The sequence below is a fragment of the Oncorhynchus mykiss genome, chromosome 3 (genome assembly GCF_057628025.1).
Source record: "Oncorhynchus mykiss isolate SJ-2025 chromosome 3, ASM5762802v1, whole genome shotgun sequence".
Taxonomy (NCBI): Eukaryota; Metazoa; Chordata; class Actinopteri; order Salmoniformes; family Salmonidae; genus Oncorhynchus; species Oncorhynchus mykiss.
The window spans coordinates 56,537,701-56,552,357 of NC_143024.1; the positions used below are offsets into that span (position 1 = coordinate 56,537,701).

General features: G+C 41.2%; 1 long non-coding RNA gene and 1 other non-coding gene across 2 annotated transcripts; one reads left to right on the plus strand and one right to left on the minus strand.

The window, feature by feature from the left end:
• Nucleotides 1-293: 293 nt before the first annotated feature.
• LOC149984614 (uncharacterized) lies at nt 294-5,530 on the minus strand. The gene is made up of 2 exons (XR_016494911.1): nt 5,429-5,530; nt 294-856 (listed from the first exon to the last, which is right to left on the minus strand). It is a non-coding gene; the product is annotated as an uncharacterized LOC149984614 (long non-coding RNA).
• A 3,729-nt stretch (nt 5,531-9,259) lies between these two features.
• Nucleotides 9,260-9,314, plus strand: LOC118964364 (U7 small nuclear RNA). The gene has a single exon (XR_005051414.1). It is a non-coding gene; the product is annotated as a U7 small nuclear RNA (small nuclear RNA).
• The last annotated feature ends 5,343 nt before the right edge of the window (nt 9,315-14,657 follow it).

The window sequence follows — 14,657 nt, forward strand, 5'->3', positions numbered from 1 at the left end:
TTCATGGGGGTCTGCCCTACTGTTGGTTGTCACTCTGGCCTTGGCCTAACACACCTAATGAATGTTTCACTAAGATCCTAAAGCCGAGACGGGTATGTTTGGTTGGGGCGATCAGGGCGATCCATCTATTTTGTGTTTAAGCACAAAGAGCTCTACAGAACTGTTAGGCCCATGACATGAGTGACAGTGCCCTCCGTGTGAAGCATTTTTCCTTATTTTGTCTCTATACTCCAAAAGTTTGGAATTTAAATCAAACAATGACTATGAAGTTAATGTGCAGATTGTCATCATTCATTTGAGGTTATTTTAATCCATATAGGGTGAACCGTTTAGAGATCAGAGCATTTTTTATTTTTTTTACATTAGTGTACATTAGTGTTATAATGATGCTCTTATTTGATTACATACAGTACCAGTCAAAAGTTTGCACACCTACTCATTCAAGGGTTTTTATGTATTTGTTTTTACTATTTTCTACGTTGTAGAATAATAGTAAAGACATCAAAACTATGAAATAACAAATATGGAATCATGTGGTAGCCAAAAAAGTGTTAATCAAATCAAAATAGATTTAATATTCTTCAAAGTAGCCACACTTTGCCCTGATGACAGTTTTGCACAGTCTTGGCATTCTCTCAACCAGCTTCACCTGGAATGCTTTTCCAACAGTCTTCCCACATATGCTGAGCACTTGTTTGCTGCTTTTCATTCTCTCTGTGGTCCAACTCATCCCAGACCATCTCAATTGGGTTGAGGTTTTGTGATTGTGGAGGCCAGGTCATCTGATACAGCACCATCACTCTCCTTCTTGGTTGAATTGCACTTACACAGCATGGCGGTGTGTTGGGTCATTGTCCTGTTGAAAAACAAATGATAGTTCCACTAAGCGGAAACAAGATAGGATGGCGTATCGCTGCAGAATGCTGTGGTAGCCATGCTGGTTAAGTGTGCCTTGAATTCAAAATAAATAACAGAGAGTGTCACCAGCAGAGCACCCCCACACCATCACACCTCCTCCTCCATGCTACATGGTGGGAACCCCAGATGCGGAGAACATCCGTTCATCTGTTGTTACTTCTATTATCAATTATGTTGTTAATTTGTTGTTAATATTGTTACAATTTGAATCAATGTACTTTATGCGCAAATGTATTGTTTTGTACTTTTGATTTACAGCAGAGATGTTGTAATATATGTTAAAGTACTATTTTCCTTACTGTAAAACATTACAGCAGCGCAAAAATAATAGTTAAAGTTAATGAGCTAGCTAGCTAAAATTAACCAACTTTTGGCTAACTATAATGGTACATCAACTGGTGAAAACTAGCCCAATTTAACTTACTTCTGATGAAATGGGACAAAACAAAGGCTAGAAAACATTTCCATACACACAACAGCTGTTAGATATTGCTACCTGACTGATACTGAGATAGCTAGATACTAGAGCTGAATTGGCTGTGGTAGCTACTAGCTAGCTACTGTAGCTAGTTCATTCAATGCATACAGAACTCAGTCGAGAGGGGATGAAACATGAGCTAATGTTACATGTCAGTCAGCTAAACTATTTGCTCAGCACTGGGAATAAATACTGAAATCTGAGATTTCCGAGTTCAAAGTTTCGAGCTTCCAGCAGTTCCGAGCTCCCAGCTCCCAAATCCAGTAAAATAATATAAAAAGCTAATTATTTCAATTCATGCTCAGCTGTGCCACGCAAATGCTACACAAACTGATCTATTTTGTTATCAAAGCTCGAGTTTTTAAATATATAAGGTCTGAGAAGAACAAAATTGTCACACCAGGCATATAGCCAAAATGCTGTGATGATGTTTTAAGCCTACTGCACAAACCTCATACATTTTTTTTAGGTTTATGTAATTTTTTGAATCATGTAAAACAAAGAAAGTGAGTCATAGATCTCGGCTTGCTTTTTGAATGTAAATGTAATCTTGACTCAGAAAAGGTTGGTGACCACTGGCCTACACAATAGCACAGAATATTTTACAAGACTCAAAACATTTAGCCTTATTTCTGTGCCACCATATGTTTGCAAACTACTGGTAAAGTGAACAGGTTTAGCTAATACTATAGCATTATGGAATAATTTAGTTTAAATTAATAAATGGTTAGCAGGGAGAGGCTATGGACACTAATTGCCTGCAAAACTATGATGAATGTCGCGCAGCTTAGAGCCGAGTGAACCCGAATCACACAGGATTGTGACAGCTAAGGAGAACACTGTGTCCCGGTGTTGTTGCCGTTCATGCTCTCCCCAATGAGTAGACTATATAAAGGTGACATCTAGATTGCTACCAATATTAGTCATTTCTTTTGTAGGCTGCATTCCTACTTGAAATATAATAATTGATTGGAGAAAAACTGTCCACGTTATTAGCTACCGCTGGCGACACTGTACCGGTGTACTGGTCATTCACATTGGCTTTAGCTGGCTTTAGCTGCTTGTGAGTACGGCCAACGAAATGGTTTATGTGTAAAATGCTGCCCACCAATCCCCCCACCCCCCCAAAAAAACATTGCATCAGTAATATGGGTCATATCTTTTGAACTGCTAAAATACATTTTCTCTGTAATAATGGTGAAAACATAAGTCACAAATCTGCACTCAGTGTGTTCTCAATATAATTCAGAGGCTGCGGTACAGGCAGCAAAGCCGATCATCATCACAGCAATTTATATCTAGGTGATGTTGTTCTAGGTTGCACAGCAAGGTACGGTGCATTCAGAAAGTATTCAGACCCCCTGACTTTTTCCACATTTTGTTGCGTTACAGCCTCATTCTAAAATGGATTATTTTTTAAATTCTCAATCTACACACAATATCCCATAATGACAAAAATCAAAAACAGAAACAGTACATTACATTATTTACATAAGAATTCAAAACCTTTGCTTATGAGACTCGAAATTGAGCTCAGGTGAATTCTGTTTCCATTGATCATCCTTGAGATGTTTCGACAACTTGACTGAAGGCCACCCCTGGTCAATTCAATTTATTGGACATGATTTGGAAAGGCACACACCTGTTTATATAAGGTCCCACAGTTGACAGTGCATTTTAGATAACAAAACCAAGCCATGAGGTCGAAGGAATTGAGATCCTTGATGAAAACCTTCTCCAGAGCGCTCAGGACATCAGACTGAGTCGAAGGTTCACCATCCAATTGGACAACGACCCTAAGTACATAGCCAAGTCAATGCAGGAGTGGCTTTGGGACAAGTCTCTGAATGTCCTTGAGTGGTCAAACCAGAGCCCGAACTTGAACCCGATAGAACTTCTCTGGAGAGACCTGAAAATAGCTGTGCAGCGACACTCCCCATCCAACCCAACAAAGCTTGGGAGGATCTGCATAGAAGAATAAGAGAAACTCCCCAAATACAGGTGTGCAAAACGTGTAGCGTCATACCCAAGAAGATATGAGGCTGTAATCGCCGCCAAAGGTCTTTCAACAAACTACTAAATACTTATGTAAATGTAATATTTCAGTTTTATTTTTAATACATTTGCAAAATTGTCTAAAAACCTGTTTTTGCTTTGTCATTATGGGGTATTGTGTGTAGATTGATGAGGGATAAAACAATATAAAACAAAGAATAAAGCTGTAATGTAATAAAATGTGGAAATAGTCAAGGGGTCTAAATACCTTCCAAATGCACTGCATATACACTACCATTCCAAAGTTTGGGGTCACTTAGAAATGTCCTCGTTTCCCATGAAAACCAACATGAAATGAGTTGCAAAATTAATAGGAAATATAGTCAAGACGTTGACAAGGTTATAAATAATGATTTTTAACTGAAATAATAATTGTGTCCTTCAAACTTTTCTTTCGTCAAAGAAGCCTCCATTTGCAGCAATTACAGCCCTGCAAACCTTTGGCATTCTAGTTGTCAATTTGTTGAGGTAATCTGAAGAGATTTCACCCCATGCTTCCTGAAGCACCGCCCTCAAGTTGGATTGGCTTGATGGGCACTTCTTACAAACCATACGGTCAAGCTGCTCCCACAACAGCTCAAAAGGGTTGAGATCCGGGTTGGCCACTCCATTATAGACAGAACATCAGCTGACTGCTTCTTCCCTAAATAGTTCTTGCATAGTTTGGAGCTGTGCTTTGGGTCATTGTCCTGTTGTGGGAGGAAATTGGCTCCAATTAAGCGCTGTCCACAGGATATGGCATGACATTGCAAAATGGAGTGACATCCTTCCTTCTTCAAGATCCCTTTAACCCTGTGCAAATCTCCCACTTTACCACCACCAAAGCACCCCCAGACCATCACATTGCCTACACCATGCTTGACAGATGGCGTCAAGCGCTCATCCAGCATCATTACATTGTCTGCATTCAACGAATGTTCCTCTTTGTGATCCGAAAACACCTCAAACTGATATTTGTTTTAACACTTTTTTTCCCATCATCCTCTGTCCAGTATCTGTGTTCTTTTGCCCATCTTAATCTTTTCTTTTTATTGGCCAGTCTGAGATATGGCTTTTTCTTTGCAACTCTACCTAGAAGGCCAGCATCCCGGAGTCGCCTCTTCACTGTTGAGACTGGTGTTTGGTGGGTACTATTTAATGAAGCTGCCAGTTGAGGACTTGTGAGGCATCAGTTTCTCAAACTAGACATTCTAATGTACTTGTCCTCTTGCTCAGTTGTGCTCTGGGGCCTCCCACTCCTCTTTCTATTCTGGTTAGAGCCAGTTTGTGCTGTTCTGTGAAGGGAGTAGTACACAGCATTGTATGAGATCTTCAGTTCCTTGGCAATTTCTCGCAATAGCCTTCATTTCTCAGAACAAGAATAGACTGACGAATTTCAGAAGAAAGTTCTTTGCTTCGGGCTATTTTGAGCCTGTAATTGAACCCACAAATGCTGATGCTCCAGATACTCAACTAGTCTAAAAGCATGTTTTACTGCTTCTTTAATCAGTACAACAGTTGTCAGCTGTGCAACATTTACAACATCAACAATGTTTACACTGTATTTTTGATCAATATGATGTTATTTTAATGGATAAAAAATGTGATTTTCTTTCAAAAACAAGGACATTTCTAAGTGACCCCAACATGCGACTTGTAATATGCAATTAATGGATTCACATACAAGGCATAAATCTTAAGTTACAAAGCATTAACAAGCAGTACAAGGCATTGTTCAAAGCATGTTCAGAGAGAAAGAAAGAGAGAGAGAGAAGAAAGAAACCATCGATTGTGCCATGGCCCATAGCACATGGGAGAGGGAGAGAAAAATAAAAAAATTGAGAGAGAGTATGTCACCAAAGCAGGTCAGGAACATAATAGAAAGCACAATGCCTCTAATGCCATTTTGTAAGCATTTCAGTTGTTTGGAATCAAAATCTGAGTTGTCAACCAATAGTATTACTGTACAGTTAACCTCCAATCAGATATCAGACTTACATGATGTAACCGCTGCTTCTCAGAGGTGAGACAATGGACGTTGGTAAGATCAAGAGAATGCGGAATTCCTAAGACAACACAGAGGAAATTCTTGAGTACAGTTGATAAGAAGAGTCACTTTGGAGGTTGGGCTGCCCTACACATGTGTCAAACACAAGGCCTGCGGGCCGAATCCTAACACATTTCTATCTGGCCCGCACAATGATTTGGGTTGTCAATTCATTTTGGCCCGTTTCCATACAGCCAGGGATGCACTGCACGACAAGTCACAGCCAAATGGCAGTGCATTGTCACACACACACACCCCTTCTCCCAGACCCACAAATACACCCACACATGAGCCAGCCAGTGATCTGTATCATATCATCACTAACGGTACTGACCAAGTCATTTACTGGACAGAAAGTTTAAACATGTTGTAGGCTGAATGTCCATGCCATGTTTTGGTTCCAACCAGTCATTGCTGTAGCCTACAAAATATGTCAACTTGGTTGTCAGGAAGTTAGAAGATAAAGGAGTCACACGCGATTGAGCTGCTTTCGTGTGTCCCGTTTACCGCGCACAGTGGAAAGTAAAGTGTACAGATCACCGTCCTAGCTAGGCTAATACAATTTTGCAGTCTGGCTTCAGTTTTTAAAGCTTGACAATGAATAACCAAACAACTAAACCTGCAATAAAACACCATGCAAAGGAGAAACATGTAGGCCCATGACAGCAGCATTTGAGCAGTAGCCTAGGCTGGCTACTCAACTACAAGACATTTTGAGTGCACCACACAGCAGAGGAGGCTGGTGGGAGGAGCTATAAGAGACAGGCTCCTTGTAATGGCTGGAATGGAGTAAATGGAACAGTATCAAATGAATCAAACATATCAAAACCACTTTTTACTCCATTGAATTTACAACCATTACAATGAGCCTGTCCTCCTATAGCTCCTCCCACCAGCCTCCACTGCCACGTAATGACAAAAAATGAAAAACATGTTTTAAGTTGAAATATTCCAACGACCTAGCTACGTTTTTGTTGTTTGGAGTTGTTAAATACATTTGATTAGAGTCTTAGATTAGAGTATTATGCACACCAAGTATAGCAGCAAAGGCTGGACAAATACTATTTATCTCTTATGTTGTTTTAATATGTAAACAATTCTATATACAGCATCTTAAGTACATACTGAAAGTGGACATTATAAAAGGGACATATTTTTTCTAACAAAACAATGGCCAGTTTGGGTGGCAGTTGTATGCAATTTATTTTGTTGAAACAAACATAACTGGCCTGCAAATTTCGTTGTGTTTTTTTCAATATGGCCCTTGTGCTGATAGAGTTTGACACCCTTGCACTAAAAGCTTCAGCGATACAGATTGAATAGAGCCACCAGTCCCATACTACTATAATGCTTTGTCAATGCATTAATAATTGATTTGTTAACTAAGTACTGCAGACCAATTCATGTAACCGTGTTATAAAGTGTTACCTACCTCTCCTGCCGTCGCCCCCAGCCTTTAGTGGTAATAATGCAGCTTAGGTGCACTCCAGGTGCTAGCTATGGCAATACATCAACTACTTAGCAGCCTGTCATAGTAATGTACCAGTGCTTTTTCTTTTTTTAATCAGAGTGCATTCTAAAATCTATCATTCTCTTTCACTGTGACCTGCTGAAGAAGTTTCTCCCCACGTGACATGTGCACAGACCCTTTAGATTGCATTGTTTTTCCAACAGCTTAAAGCAGTCACTTTCTGATAAAACCTGAGGAAACGTAGCCAAATAAACCGTGCTGACACAGCAAAATATGACTAAAATAACCATTGGAGATGGTTGGAGTGGGTTAGAGAGACAGGAAAGTTTTCAAGAGCCTGTGGAGAAGGATGAGAAACCATGTTTTATGTAAGAGCTTTCTGACTTGACACACTCCTGTAAAAAAAAAAAAAACCATCTCCCTCTAAAAGGGTTTTTCTTTATGGCTATGTTGGAAGAGCGTTGCAGGTGTCTTCGACTGAAAAACTCAGTAGAAGTTAATGGTTGGTTTCCACTAACAAGGAAAATGTGCACCCCGTCTCTCTTTTTCACTCTCTTGCTCTCTCTCCCTCTCTCTGTGTCTCTATCCTTCTCTCTGTGTCTCTCTCGCTCTCTCTCTGTCTCTCTCTGTGTCTCTCTATCTTTCTCTGTGTCTCTCTCTCTTTCTCTGTGTCTCTCTCTGTGTCTCTCTCTGTGTCTCTCTCTCTTTCTCTGTCTCTCTCTTTGTCTCTTTGTCTCTTTGTGTGTGTGTGTGTGTGTGTGTGTGTGTGTGTGTGTGTGTGTGTGTGTGTGTGTGTGTGTGTGTGTGTGTGTGTGTGTGTGTGTGTGTGTGTGTGTGTGTGTGTGTGTGCGCGAGAGCATGTGCGTGTGACTTACAGCTCCCGATGATGTTACAGGAAGAAGAGATTTGGGGCACGGTGCTGTTAAACCCCCTCGCGGTTCTCTGTTAGGGACTGTGACTCAGTGTGTTTTGGCGTCACATAGCCTTCCTACACTCCACTACTTTATCTGTATCTGCCACCATCTCTATCCTCCACTGTTGAGGTGCCCAGTGGGACAAGTCCTCTCGTAAAGAGCTAGCTTTCAACAAGACGTGACAGAGGCAGACAGGCAGGCTTTCCATTAGTTGCTAGAAGATAGCACACCACAAATGCACCATGGCACTCACGTTCTTTGCCTTGGAACACAGGCTCCCGTCACATTTACAGGCTCATTAGAACCTTCAAGATGGGCAGAAAGCCTGAGCCTGGCACAGTCTGCATGGCTTATCCATTACTCCAGCTCTGGCTGCTCTGGCTGGTAACCAACCAGATTTTAATCACATTTTGGAGGTTTGGATCAAGATCCAAATGAAGATCCCGTAGATCTTGCTGTGGTTTCTTATGTTAATCAGAATGCGCAAAAATGCTGGTGGTGGTTATTCTGTTAAAACCACTTTGGCTGCCAAGTTGGCATAGTAAAATGCCTTGGTATTAGTTCAAAAAGAAAAGGGCAGCAGGGATCAAATTGAATGTTGTTCCATCATCATCATCATCAGTGTATTTGACAGTGGCACAACCACCCTATTGAGAACATGCACAAGAAATGGACTGAACTGGCCGATGAGAGGTCATCTTGATCTTGTAGTGGTCAACCAGCTCAACACTGTCACTGTCTCGAGAGCTTCACACCAATAAAAGCCCTTCCACCCCCTCCCCCCATCAGTGCCTCTCCAAAGGGGCCTTGCTGGGAGCAAAATGGCTAATTATCCTGCTGTAATTAGGAAAAACGAGGCCAATGTGCACCGACATGCCAATTTTCACAGTTCAGCTGCTCTTGGTAATGAGAAGCTGTAGTTCATTTGGAGTGTGACGAGTGTGTGCATGTGTGTGCATGTGTGTGTCTGTGTGCATTCGTGTGTGTGTGTCCATGCATGTGTATAGGGGGACACGACACAGAGGAGAACCCCCGTAACCCTCCCCCTCCAATATCTGGCCCCTGTATGGAACACCAGGGGGGTTCTGAGTTTACAAAAACTACAGGATGCTTGGCTAACCCTGCCAATAGCCACTTTCATTTAGTCATCGGCTTTTCACCGGAGATATGCTGCTCTGTGCCTCACACTCCATTAGTTACAGACATTACGAATTCTCAAAGACTGACAAGATCGCGAGCATGAACAATGTATTAAACATGTATTAAAGTGCAGTACTGTGTGCTTGGTTACGGGGGTATGGATTTGTTGTTGTCTTACAAGCTGATAGTAACGATAACGGTACACTAGTGGTGAAGCTCTGAACTCTCTGCTCTGTCCTACCTACCTACAGGTTATGGAAAATTTGCTCTTTTAGTATTTCTCCAGTAGGCTTCCTCAGAGAGAAAGCCCCCCACTTCTATGTCAAAGATAACAAAAACAAAAACACTTTAGTAAATACTTCAGTAATGTCCCCAAATACACTACTGTATAATACAGTTTGTAAAAACACTACATTAAAAACGACATTATACCGTACTACAATCCGTAAAACACTACAGTAAACACTACAGTATACTACAGTAATTACTATAGTATATAGTATTTTTTTTTACTACAATATTCATACTATAGTTAACTGTAAATACTACAGTATACTACAGTAAATACTACAGAATTCACTAATGTTTTTGTTGACTTCAATACTCCAGTAAAGTAGAATTCCTGCCATAGTATACGCCATAGCATTTTTACATGTGGACAGGGAGAAAGGGAGAGCGGGGAAGCCTTGAGAGGGAAGCCTTGACCGGAGTTGATGGTTCAGGTCACTGCTCTTGTACAGAATATGCACCATAAACTTCTCCATGGTACAGCTAGTGGATGCTTTAAATACAATTTGACTAATTTATTGATTGATCTCACTTAGGATCACTACCATGGTGTTACAGCTGTCATATATCCTCCAATTCATTGTATCCCTACACACAGAGGTGACCTTGAGCTCAATCTGTTGTGGACCAATCACTGAGGCCTTAGCAACCATGTCCCTGTGTGTGAGCGACTCACCCAGGACCTCTAGGACCCCAGGTCTTTACACACCATCAGATCAGAAGATGATCCATGCTTGTCCAGTCATACCATGGGCCCTCCACAGCTACAAGATTCTACACCGATCAGTCATCTCCGCCTAGTCCAACCTAAAAAATGACACATGACACAGTGATATCAAGGGCCTGGGATGATGAGGGGGGAGAAAAACAGAAGACTGAGTGACAGCACGTATGAGTTCGATTTAACTTAATTGGACAGCTACTCAACAAAAACACCCGCAGGAATAATATTCAATAATAATTTCCCACAGGCCAATGCAAACAGGGAAGGAGCAAAGATTGTAGTCCAATATGATTTTCACTAGAGCGTGGACCAGTGACATAAAATCCTAACGGAAATGATTGGGAATTGTATCGAATATCAGATAAACAGAGAGAGAGAGAGAGAGGGCCAGCGGTGTGGGGGAATGGACAGAGTAGAGCAATGGGCTTAGAGTAAGAGAGGAAAAATACTATCTCTCAAATTAATTACTTAAAAATCATACATTGTGATTTTCAGGATTTTTGTTTTAGATTCCGTCTCTCACAGTTGAAGTCTACCTATGATAAAAAATGACAGACCTCTACATGCTTTGTAAGTAGGAAAATCTGCAAAATCGGCAGTGTATCAAATACTTGTTCTCCCCACTGTACCTAAAGTGGACATTGCCTTTGGCTGCACGGAGTCACATTAAGAGAAATCCCAAAACACTGGAATATGAGGTGTAGGCCTAATCTACACCTCGATCTGACCGTAAGGCGCTACAGAGTGTAATGCTACAGAGTGTAATGCGTACGGCTCAGTACGTCCCTGGGGCCAAGCTTCCTGCAATCCAGGACCTCTATAATACGCGGTGTCAGAGGAAAGCCCATAAAATTGTCAGAGACTGCAGTCACCCAAGTCATAGACTGTTAACTCTGTTACCGCACGGCAAGTGGTACCGGAGCGCCAAGTCTAGGACCAAAAGGTTCCTTAACAGCATGTACCCCCAAGCCATAAGACTGCTGAACAAATAATAAAATGGCCACCGGAGTATTACATGAGAGCCGGAATTCTTACTTTGTTTTGTACACTGCTGCCATTCGTTGTTTATTATCTATGCATAGTCACTTCACCCCTACCTACAAATTACAGTGCCTTGCAATAGTATTCACCCCCCTTGGCGTTTTACCTATTTTGTTGCATTGCAACCTGTAATTTAAATATATATTTTGGGGGGATTTCATGTAATAGACAAACACAAAATAGTCCAAATTAGTGAAGTGAGATAAATAAAAATACTTGTTTGAAATAATAAAAAAATAAAAGTGGTGTGTGAATATGTATTCACCTCCTTTGCTATGAAGCCCCTAAATAACATCTGGTGCAGAAAATGACCTTCGGACGTCACATAATTCGTTCGATTGCACACAGGTGGACTTTATTTAAGTGTCACATGATCTGTCACATGATCTCAGTATATATACACCTGTTCTGAGAGCCTGCAACAGCATTAAGCAAGGGGCACCACCAAGCAAGCAGCACTATGAAGACCAAGGAGCTCTCCAAACAGGTCAGGGACAAAGTTGTGGAGAAGTACAGATCAGGGTTGGGTTATAAAAAAATATCAGAAACTTTGAACATCCCACAAAGCACCATTAAATCCATTATTAAAAAATGGAAAGAATATGGCACCACAACAGACCTGCTAAGAGAGGGCTGTCCACCAAAACTCACAGACCAGGCAAGGAGGGAATTAATCAGAGAGACAACAAAGAGACCAAAGATAACCCTAAAGGAGCTGCAAAACTCCACAGCGGAGATTGGAGTATCTGCCCAAAGGACCACTTTAAGCCGTACACTCCACAGAGCTGGGCTTTACGGAAGAGTGGCCAGAAAAAATAAGCAAACGTTTGGTATTCGCCAAAAGGCATATGGGAGACTCCCCAAACATATGGAAGAAGGTACTCTGGTCAGATGAGAATAAAATTGAGCTTTTTGGCCATCAAGGAAAACACTATGTCTGGCGCAGACCCAACACCTCTCATCATCCCGAGAATATCATCCCCATGGTGGTGGCAGCATCAGAATCAGGCTGTGGGGATGTTTTTCACTGGCAGAGACTGGGAAACTGGTCAGATTTTAAGGAATGATGGATGGCGCTAAATAAAGGGAAATTCTTGAGGGAAACCTGTTTCAGTCTTTCAGAGATTTGAGACTGGGATGGAGGTTCACCTTCCAGCAGGACAATGACCTTAAGCATACTGCTAAAGCAACACTGGAGTGGTTTAAGTGGAAACATTTAAACGTCTTTGAATGGCCTAGTCAATTGAGAATCTGTGGTATGACTTAAAGATTGTTGTACACCAGCGGAACCCCTCCTATTTGAAGGAGCTGGAGATGTGTTGCCTTGAAGAATGGGAAAAAAATCCCAGTGGCTAGATGTGCCAAGATTAAAGAGACATACCCAAGAGACTTTCAGCTGTAATTGCTGCAAAAGGTGGCTCTACAAAGTATTCAGTTTGGCGGATGAATAGTTATGCACGCTCGTTTTCTTTTTAGCCCCCCTTGTTTGTTTCACAATAAGAAATATTTGGATCTTCAAAGTGGTAGGAATGTTGTGTGTTATCAAATGATACAACCTGGAATTAAAATGGATTTTAGGGGGGGTTGTAAGGCAACAAAATAGGAAAAATGCCAACGGGGATGAATACTTTTAAAAGCCACTGTACCGACTGTACCATAACTAACCCCTACCCCCGCACACTGACTCGGTACCGGTACCCCCTTCATTGTTATTTTGTTACATTTTAATTGGAGGGCTCGCAATTCAAATAAATAATCAGAAAATGATGGATAATAAACATTTAGGTAGATACAAGTGTCTTATATTGGTTAATTCTTGTTAATCTAACTGTCTTCTTTCCAATGGTACCAATTATATGCATATCCTGGCTTCAGGGCCTGAGCAACAGGCAGTTTACTTTGGGCACATCAGTCAGACAGGAAGTGGAGAAAAATAGACCCTAGCCTGAATTTAAGGGCTTGTAAGTAAGCATTTCACAGCAAGGTCTATACTTGTTGATTTCAGCGCATGTGAGAAAAAAGTTTGATTTGATTAGGCTGATGGAAATTCTCATTATTTAGTTGAATGGTTTTCAATTTGAGCATCATTATTTCTATATGGCCTACACTTTCTCGTTCTGAACTTCTAATGCAAGTGGAACTGGTGTGGCTTCGTGACAATGATCAAGAGCAGCTGCTCATGGATTTGACAGCTTCAACGCCAAAACATCAGCTATGTGGGTGTCGGATATCGCCGTTTAACACTTGATCTTAATTGAATCTAGGCCTAAGTCGTTGTATAAATAAACAACAGGTTTTTCTAATTGAACTTTGGTGTACTATTAAATGGTTGAAAGCGAATTGATTCACATTTAAACAAATCCCATTTTATTTGTGACATGCGCCGAATACAACAGGTGTAGACTTTGCCGTGAAATGTTTACTTACAATGCAGTTCAAGAAATAGAGTTAAGAATGTATTTTTTATTTTTTAAGCAGCAATAAAATAACAATAATGAGGCTATATGCAGGGGATACAGGTACCGAGTCAATGTGCGGGGGGTACAGGTTAGTTGATGTAATTTGTACATGTAGGGGCAAAGTGACTATGCATAGATAATAAACAGCGAGTAGCAGCAGTGTAAAAATAAAGGGGGGCAGTCAATGTAAATAGTCCAGGTGGCCATTTGATTAATTGTTCAGCAGTCTTATGGCCTGGGGGTAGAAGCTGTTAAGAGAGTCTTTTAGTCCTAGACTTGGCGCTCCGCTACCACTAGCCCTTTAGTAGCAGAGAGAACAGTCCATTTTTTTTACCTCCCTCTGACACCGCTTGGTATATAAAAGTTGAAGTTGGAAGTTTACATACACTTAGGTTGGTGTCATTAAAACCCGTTTTTCAACCACTCCACAAATTTCTTGTTAACAAACTCTAGTTTTAGCAAGTCGGTTAGGACATCTACTTTGTGCATGACACAAGACATTTTTACAACAATTGTTTACATACAAATTATTTCATATATAATTCAATGCATCACAATTCCAGTGGGTCCTATATCGACATAACCTGAAAGGCCACTCAGCAAGGAAGAAGTCACTGCTCCAAACCGCCATAAAAAAGCCAGACTACGGTTTGCAACTGCACATGGGGACAAAGATCGTACTTTTTGGAGAAATGTCCTCTGGTCTGATGAAACGAAAATAGAACTGTTTGGTCATAATGACCATCGTTATATTTGGAGGGGAAAGGGGAGGCTTGCACGCCGAAGAACACCATCCCATCTGTGACGCACAGGGGTGGCAGCATCATGTTGTGGGGGTGCTTTGCTGCAGGAGGGACTGGTGCACTTCACAAAATAGATGACTTCATGAGGAAGGTAAATGATGTGGATATATTGAAGCAACATCTCAAGACTTAAGGACAAAATGGCTTAAGGACAACAAAATCTAGGTATTGGAGTGGCCATCACAAAGCTCTGACCTCAATCCTATAGAACATTTGTGGGCAGAACTGAAAACGTGTGTGCGAGCAAGGAGGCCTACAAACCTGACTCAGTTACACAAGCTCTGTCAGGAAGAACTGGCCAAAATTCACCCAACTTATTGTGGGAAGCTTGTGGAAGGCT